The 6,038-nt window shown below is 44.4% G+C and overlaps 1 non-coding gene across 1 annotated transcript; it reads left to right on the top strand.

Annotated features, from left to right (window-relative positions):
* The first annotated feature begins 5,705 nt into the window (after positions 1-5,705).
* On the top strand, positions 5,706-5,807 carry LOC112208528 (small nucleolar RNA U13). Its single transcript, XR_002943003.1, has one exon. It is a non-coding gene; the product is annotated as a small nucleolar RNA U13 (small nucleolar RNA).
* The last annotated feature ends 231 nt before the right edge of the window (positions 5,808-6,038 follow it).

Below are 6,038 nucleotides of genomic sequence, written 5' to 3'. Positions count from 1 at the left end.
TCAAGCTCTTAAGTTCTTTCTTCTACTTGTTCTATTCTATTGTTGAGACTTTCCAGTGTATTTTGCAATTCTCTAAGTGTGTCCTTCATCTCCAGGAGTTGTGATTGTTTCTTATTTATGCTATCTATTTCCCTGGAGATTTTTCCTTCCATACCCTGTAACATTTTAAAAATGTCTTTAAGTTGGTATTTACCTTTCTCTGGTGCCTCCTTGAGTAGCTTAATAATCGACCTTCTGAATTTTTTTGCTGGCCATTTAGAGATTTCTTCTTGGTTTGGATTGTGAACCTAGAAAACCTGAGACAGCTCTCAGTTAATTTAGAAAGTTTATTTTGCCAAGGTTGAGGACGGACCGTGACACTGCCTCAGGGAGTTCTGATGACATGCCCAAGGTGGTCGGGGGCACAGCTTGGTTTTATCCATTTTAGGGAGACATAAGACAACAATCAATATATGTAAGAAGTACAATGGTTCTATCTGGAAAGGCGGGAAAACTTGAAGCAAAGACAGGAAGATTCAAAGCAGGGAGGGATCTTCCAGGTCACAGTTACGTGAAACACAAACAGTTGCATTCTTTTGAGTTTCTGATTAGCCTTTCCAAAGAAGGCAATCAGATATGCATCTATCTCAATGAGCAGAGGGATAACTTTGAATAGAATGGAAGGCAGATTTGCCCTAAGCAATTTCCAGCTAGTTTTTCCTAGTGATTTTGGGGCCCAAGATATTTTCCTTTCACAGGATCCATTGCTGGTGAGCTAGTGTGATCTTTTGGGGGTGTTAAAGTGCCTTGTTTTATCATTTTACCAGAATTGTTTTTCTGGTTCCTTCTCATTTGGGTAGACAATGTCAGAGGGAAGATCTGGGGCTCAAGGGCTGCTGTTCAGATTCTTTTGTCCCATAGGGTGCTCCCTTGCTGTGGGGCTCTCCCCTTTCCCCTTGGGATAGGACTTCCTGAGAACCAGACTGCAGTGATTGTTATTTCTTTTCTGGGTCTAGCCACCCAGTGGAGCTACTGGGCTCTGGGCTGGTACTGAGGAGGGTCTGCAGAGTCCTGTGATGTGCTCCATCTTCAGGTCTCTCAGCTGTGGATACCAGCACCTGCTCCAGTGGAGGTAGCAGAGGAGTGAAGCGGACTCTGTAGAAGTACTTGGTTGTAGTTTTGTTTAGCGTGCCGGTTTTCTCAAATGCTGGTTGTACCGACAGAAAAGCTATCATGTGGACAGACTTAGGACCTCTGGTCAGCCAGGATGTTACAGGCAGTGGAGTTAACCATTGTTTTCTCCTTTCTTGGGGCAGGGTTATTCTTTGATGAGTTGCTGTAACAGTTTGTGTTGGTTGGCCTCCAGCTAGGAGGTGGCGCTTTCAAGACAGCTTCAGCTGCAGTAGTATGGGGGGACGCAAGCTTGCCCTAGGGTCTCCTGGATGAGCGTTCAGGTTTCTCAGGTGATGGGCGGGGCCCTAGAACTTCCTTGAGTTGTACGTCTTTTGTTTTTGGCTACCAGGGCAGGTGGAGAAAGACCATCTATCTGGTGGGGGTAGAGTCAGGTGGGTCTGAGCTCAGACTCTCCTTGGGCGGGGCTTGCCTCAGCCCCCTTGGGGGAGGGGGTGTGCTTCTCAGGCCATTGGAGTAGGTTCCCAGTAGGACTATGGCTGCCTCTCATACAGGTCGCCAGGGAAGTTGCGGAAAACTGGCAGTGACAGGCCTCACCCAGCTCCCACGCAGACTGAAAGGCCAGTCTCACTCTCCCAGTGCTCCTCGACAGCACCGAGTTTGTATCTAGGTGAGTTTATTTGCCAGTGAGCAGGACTGGGAACTCCCTCCACCGCCACCATACAAGCCTAGCGCCTAATAAAGCAAGCAGGGCTTTCAGGCCCGCCCCTCCTCGCTGCGGCTTCTGTGCTCCTATCTGGACTTCCTGTTTGCCCCCGACCCCAGATTCTGCTCTGGAAAATTCATGCTTGAAATCATTATAAAGTTCAGCTGGAAGTTTCCTTCTCCCTGTGGGCTTTCACTAATTCCACTGGCAGCCCGCTCCCCACACGGGCCCCTGTGAGATAAAGTCAGAAATGGGTTCTCTGAGCTTCCCTGGGGACCGGGAGTGCCTACAGGGCTCTTCCTGCTGCTGCTTCTACTTTTATATTTTGCTCAGCTCTCTAAATTCGCCTCAGCTCTAGGTAAGGTTAAATCCTTCTCCCATGATATGGATTTTCAGGCTCCCCAGTGAGGATGTGTGTTTGGAAAGAGACTTTCCCCCTCTCACACTCTGGGCACTCACAGTTTTTCAGCTGTGTCTTGGAGTTTGCAGCGGCAAACTCTTCTTTCAAAGGGTCTGTGAATTCTTTTGGTTTTCCTGGTATGTTCTTGCAGTAGTTCTTGGAGCAAAAGTTCACAATGTGAGTCTCCTCATGCTGCAAGTCAGCATGAGAGCTGCAAGTCAGTCCTGTCCCCCATCTGGCAGCTATTTTTATTATGCCTTCTCTTGCCATTCTTGAGAATGTCCAGTGATTGTCTTCCAAGGAAAAACTTTGTATGCTATATTTTCTACCATGCTATTTCATCATCAAATCCTAAATTATCTTTCTAGGTGTGATGAATGAGACAAAAATGCCTGGGATACTTTCCCATAACACTTTGAAGCATCAGCATCCGAAAAAGAAGCAGATGGCACACTCAATATAGATAAATTGAGGATATTTTAATAAAGGGTCTATTTATAATGGTGTAAGCCAGATTAGGGAAACTAGAAAAGAGAAAGTGTAGCACCCTGGAGCTAGCAGTGGGGGAAGCCATTACTTCCTCCCAACCCCCTAACCTAAGGCTCAAGGAAAAAGAGCAACTGTTGCAACCCAGAGAGCTTAGCCATCTAGGGAGGTCTTCTGAAAAGAGCAGTGGCCTTCAGAAGAAGGATGCAGCCAACCTGTGGAGACACAGCAATAGGGAAACAGGTGAATAAATATCCTGGCCTCACTCTTCTCCCACTCTCAGATCCCTTAATGGTATTCACCCTTGGCCAAACTCAAACCACGGGCAAACAAAGCAGTTGAGCCCCTCATAATCATGCTGTTCTTTGTTCTGTTAGATCTTGGAAAGAGTGACATCCCTACTCCATTCTAGCTTGTCACTTTTTAGGACTTTTTTTCTCAGCCACACAAGGATGACTCAAACACTCCTAAAGTGCAATGTTGTAGCGGGGAAGAATTTTTGATGGAAGTCTAGAAGTACTGAGTGTACAAGTACCTAACTGCTTACTTCACTCAAACAACCTCTGGACCAAAGCATCTCTCTTTCCTAGTTTAGAAACTAGTGATTAGCAAGTGATTAGTAATTGACATCCAGTTTAAAAATAAAAGTTGACTTGACTGATTTCATCATTGAAACTAGTGCTAAATCCTTTGGACTTGTTTAAATATTGGATTCATAACACAACAAACATTTATTCAAATTCTACTATGGCTCAGGGCCTCCATGCATGCTATGGCTTAAGGACACAGGCACATAAGACATCAAATAGCATATTTCTTCACTCAACAAGTGTTTCTTGAGAGCTTTCTATGTGCCAAGTACTATGTGAGATTTATAGTCTAGAGGGAGGGAGGCAGAACAGTAATAACGGTAAATGAGATAATTATAATGCAAGGTGATAGTATTTTAATAGTTATGTGAGTCTATAGAGTTATAAAGGCAAAAGAGAAAAACCCTCATGGCTTGTTATGCGATGAAGCTAATGCTGAACAAATACCACATATTCCTGAGTATGGTCTTCCTGAAGACCAAATTCTTCCTTTTTTTTTTTTTTGTTAAGATGGAGTCTCGCTCTGTCGCCCAGGCTGGAGTGCAGTGACGCAATCTCGGCTCACTGCAAGCTCCGCCTCCCAGGTTCACGCCATTCTCCTGCCTCAGCCTCCCGAGTAGCTGGGACAGGCGCCCGCCACCAAGCCCGGCTAATTTTTTGTATTTTTAGTAGAGACGGGGTTTCATCGTGTTAGCCAGGATGGTCTCGATTTCCTGACCTCGTGATCCACCCGCCTTGGCCTCCCAAAGTGCTGAGATTACCCCAAATTCTTTATATACATAATTTTAGAAAATATTTAAAAATGAGTCCTTCTAGAACAACTGTATACTACTAATGCTTTGTATTTATACCACTCAAAAATGTTTGCTGGGCACAGCAGCATGGACCTCTGGTCCCAGCTTCTGAGGATGCAGAGGTGGGAGGATCTCTTGAGCTCAGGAGTTCAAGACTATAGCGCACTATAATTGTGTCTGTGAGTAGCCACTACACTCCAGGCTAGGCAACAGAGCAAGACCCTGCCCTTTCAAAATAAATTTTTAAATAAAAAAATTTTTTAATCTTCAGAAGGCATTGTAATGGTTAAATATCATTCATTCATTAACAAACAATTATTCAGCACTTATTATAAGCAATTTACCCCAAGTCATATGGTTCTGAAATAACAACCCAAGTCTGAACCCAGCCGGATTCCAAATCCACGCTAGTTCCTCCACAGTAGAGAGAAGAAGAGGAAAATATGTGAAGGAGAAAAATATTCCTATAAACGTGAGGAACTGAGCATTTTTGTGGAAGGGGAATGAAATCAGAATGTATCAAGTCAGGACAATAGAAGCCACTCTTTCAATCCAGGGGAATTTAATTCAGGAAATAGATTACAAAAGTGATAGAAGAGCTGAGATGCCAAACGGGGTGGTGACATAACCCGGAGATTAGCGACAGCAAGAATCAGCTAACATCCGTGGGCTGGAGGGACAGTAGGAAGAGATGCTATTCTCAGCCTAAAAGCTAGGATTGTCTGGCTGGAAATAGAACCATTATAGAGGCTCCCTTGCAGGGGTCTGGACCATGGAGGGAGGGCCTTTCAGAGGGAGTTAGAGCCTTGAAAGAGACTCTGCTGCTGTGGAAGACATCACAGGAAGCACAGAGAGGCGGGAGAAATACCCATCCACTCATGCCTGTCCCCAGCAGAATATACAAAACTCACGGAGCAAGGAAGCCTGCAGACTAAAGGTTCCCACAGTGCAGAACGGGGCAGGGTGAGGAATCACGCTGGGCAGTTGACAGGCTCAGAGCTTCCAGGAAATATTTATGTAATTTATGTAATGTAGTTTTATGTAACCACTTACCCTATCAGTACTATCCGTTTTTCAACACTCTAGGTCTTACTTCTTGGTCTTAAAGAAAACAGAGGGCCAGGTGCAGTTGCCCATGCCTGTAATCCCAGCAATTTGGGAGGTTGAGGCAGAGGGATGGCTTGAGCCCAGGAGCTTGAGACTAGCCTGAACAACATAGCAAGACCCTCTCTCTATTTAAAAAAAAAATTTTTTTAAGTGAACAAACAGGCCTTGCTGCGTTTCCCCGTTTCTTACCATTAGATCATACCCTTTTTGCCCTACCAATTTCTCCACAGTGGTCCACTCTTCACTAAACCTACAATAAACAACGCTCACATTTAACTGCTTCTTTGGGTCTTCATTTCCTTATGAAGCTTCCCATGTCATGTAAAATTTAAATAAGTTTGTTAATCTATCTTTTGTGCTAAGAATCAGAAAGAGTAGAGGAAAAAATATTTTTTTCCTCCCCTACACAATTCTATGGGACAGATATTGGCATGTCCATTTTAACAGATGAAACTCAGAGAGTGAATGACCTACCCGAAGCTCAGAAATGGTAATTGGCCAAGTAAAACTCAGTCCTTTTGTAGTTCAGGAGCATGATTTGGTGTTTGTGCCTAAGTGTGATATGTGCCTCCCTCTGAACCTTGTTACAGCGCTGGCACATTACCCATCTAACCTGAACAACAACAACAACAAAACTCAGTCCTAGTTCTTCTGATCAGAAGTTTAGTGCCTTGCCACCTCAACACAACCACCTCCCCATGAGAAAGAAGCTTCTGTATTCCTTCCATACTGGGAAGGCACTGTTAAAGTTGAGTGAACTTTACCTTGTATTATTCCAGCCATCTGCTCTATGATTATGATTTTGGTATAAACCTTAAGGCTTTACCAAGGAAAATCACTATTAA

Source organism: Pan troglodytes, chromosome 13 (genome assembly GCF_028858775.2).
Source record: "Pan troglodytes isolate AG18354 chromosome 13, NHGRI_mPanTro3-v2.0_pri, whole genome shotgun sequence".
NCBI lineage: Eukaryota > Metazoa > Chordata > Mammalia > Primates > Hominidae > Pan > Pan troglodytes.
The sequence above is the reverse complement of the archived record's forward strand: the minus strand, read 5'-3'. Positions and strand labels throughout refer to the sequence as shown.